The sequence below is a fragment of the Vicugna pacos genome, chromosome 16 (genome assembly GCF_048564905.1).
Source record: "Vicugna pacos chromosome 16, VicPac4, whole genome shotgun sequence".
NCBI lineage: Eukaryota > Metazoa > Chordata > Mammalia > Artiodactyla > Camelidae > Vicugna > Vicugna pacos.
The window spans coordinates 46,913,563-46,916,387 of NC_133002.1; the positions used below are offsets into that span (position 1 = coordinate 46,913,563).

The window sequence follows — 2,825 nt, forward strand, 5'->3', positions numbered from 1 at the left end:
TTCTGGAAGGCAGGGGTCCTGGCAGAGCCGGTTTGAGGGCTACCTGAAGGAATCCGGTTTCAATCACCTAAAATTGGAGGCGGTGCTCAACTTATCGACATGGGCATCCGACGTGGGTATTTCTACCAGAAACTGATCTTCATTAAGTTTTCCGCCGGCAGGGTCAACCTCAGGGGCAGAGGTCGAGTCAGTAAAGCAGGCATGTCAAGAAAACACTTAACAAATGGGCTGTCACTTCACACTGGCCAGAATGGCCATCATTAAAAAGTCTACAAATAAATGCCTGAGAGGGTGTGGAGAAGAAGGAACCCTCCTACACTGTCGGTGGGCATGTAAATCGATGTAGCTCCTATGGAGAACAGTAAGGAGGTTCCTTTAAAAGCTAAAAATAGACTTACCATATGATCCAGCAATTCCACTCCTCTGCCTATCCGGGGAAAACTCTAATTCGAAAAGATACATGCACCCCAATATTCATAGCAGCACTGTTTGCAATAGCCAAGACACGGAAGCAGCCTAAATGTCCATCAACAGATGAATGGATAAAGAAGATGTGGTATATGTGTGTGTGTGTGTGTGTGTGTGTGTGTGTGTGTGTGTATGCATGTATGTATGTATGTATGTATGTATGTATATACACGGAATATCACTCAGCTTTAAAACAGTGAGATAATGTCATTTGCAGCAACATAGATGGACCTAGAGATTATCATATTAAGTGAAGTAAGTCAGACAAAGACAAATATCATATGATATCACTTACATTGTGGAATCTAAAAAAAAAAAAGTACTTACAAGACAAACAGACTCACAGACACAGAAAACAAGCTTCTGGTTATGAAAGGGGAAGGCTGGGAGTGGGGTAGGGAGGGTAAACTAGGAATTGGGGTTTAACAGATACACACTCCTGTACATAAAATAACAACAAGGGCCTCCTGTATAGCATCTATATAACACAGCGAACTATAGTCAGTATCTTGTAAAATAACCTATAATGGAAAAGAAATCAATGTATGTAATGTATATAATACAGAATCACTTTGCTGTACACCTGAAACTAACACAACATTGTAAGTCAACTATACACTTCAATCCCCCCCCCCCCCCAAAAAGCAGCAGCAAATACGGCAGCTTTGGCAGATCACGGAGTTTCAGGAGGTTCGGGAGGAGGAGGTTGGGAGGCTGAGAGATTAAACGAGGAGGGAGCAAAAAGAGACTGGTCCTGAAGGCTTCGCACATTAGCGTCAGCAGACATGTGACTGTGAACAGGTAGAACGCCCGTGGGGAAAAAGCTCGTCTTTTCTGCTCACCTCCAGCACTTCAAGCCCTGAGCTCTGCTCCTGCCGTGGCACTGCCGCAAACCTCCCGCCTCGCACGCGGGGTTCTGAAACTCTGCCTGTGCCTGGCTCAGAGCAGTGCTTTCTCCCGACACTGAACACGAAAAGACGCCCGACACTCTAAAGCTATCAAGCTACGTGAATACCGCCACTTCTACTGGGAGACTCGGAAGGTGGTTAAGAAACGGCTGCTCCTGAGCCAACCTTAAGACAACAGCCCACGCTGTGAAGTACTTTCAGCAACCCGCTTGTAGGCTGCGAGCGGCTTGCCGTTACGACGAAACTAAAAGCAAGAACCTCGAAAAACTACCGGCAGAGTTTCTACTAGCAAGTCTGCTTTTGGCATTACTATTTTATGTCCCCGAGACGGGGTGCACCGTTCCCGGAAGTACTGCAATACCAGGTCGATGCGTGGAGTGGACGGAGCAAGCTCCTATTCCAACTCCTTGCTCCAAAAATCCATTTAATATATTGTCCTCGGATAGAGGACGTATCAGATATTAAACTGATAAGAACAGATACTACACTTGATCTTAGCCAAAAGGCCGAGAAGCGATGCCTAGCGACCGTCCCTCGCCGCCACCGTCCTCCCTGCATCTCCATGCAACTCACGGTGAGCACCCTAACCCTCGGTCGACATTCCTGGCTCACTGTCCTGTGTAACTCCAGACCTGTGACGCTCCAGTTGTCTCCCGCATTCCTGGTCAATTTTCACATCCCTTTTTTGCTCCTGGGACCCCCAACCTTCCCCAGAGGAAGACTCGCTATTTGCATGCCCCGCCCTCCCCCGCCCCAGGGGCGTGTCCACACCGCCGTCTGGCCCCGCTCACGCTGCACCCCACCAACTCCGGGCGGAAGGCAGGGGGTTGCCGTTGGGCGGCGGGAGCCGGTTGGTGGAAGGAGTTGCGGGCCGAGAGCCGCCCGCGGGCTCCCGAAGTGAGTCGCGAAGCGAGTCGCGGAGACGTAGCTGTGCATCCGGGAGAGCAGTGTCCGCCGTGGACCGCCTGGCAAGGCCCGGCCCTTGGGCAGGAACCGTCGTGACTGTGCACCTGTCTCCGCTCCGCCCTCCTCCCCAAGCTCCTTAACTGAGACTCCGGGATCGCCACGAGGGTGGACAGTCTTTCCTCGGTTCTCCGCAAAGCCTGTAGTGTGAGCTGTAGGGACTGGGACACTAGCACAGTCGGCCCTTGCCCTAATGTCTCATCAGTTCTGTCCAGTCTGTGGGAAACGAGGGAAAGGAACCCTGAAGGCTCGACAGTCACGTGCCAGGCACTGCGCTGCATTCTTTGTTTGATAGGTTTGAACCCACTTGGATCCTGGAGACCCTAGAGCGGATTGACGCTGTTACCATCCTCATTTCACAGACGTGATCGCCAAGCCCAGAGAGGTGGAGACACTTGTCCAGAGTCACACAGCTAGTAGGCTGTTGACCTGCAGGACTGATCACCCTGCCTCAAGACAAAGCCCTGGTCTGGAGCAGAGGCCCCG

At 51.0% G+C, this 2,825-nt stretch overlaps 1 non-coding gene across 1 annotated transcript; it reads right to left on the reverse strand.

Moving 5' to 3' along the window:
* Window positions 1–1,703: 1,703 nt before the first annotated feature.
* LOC140686495 (U2 spliceosomal RNA) lies at window positions 1,704–1,894 on the reverse strand. The gene has a single exon (XR_012060351.1). It is a non-coding gene; the product is annotated as a U2 spliceosomal RNA (small nuclear RNA).
* Between the last annotated feature and the right edge of the window lie 931 nt (window positions 1,895–2,825).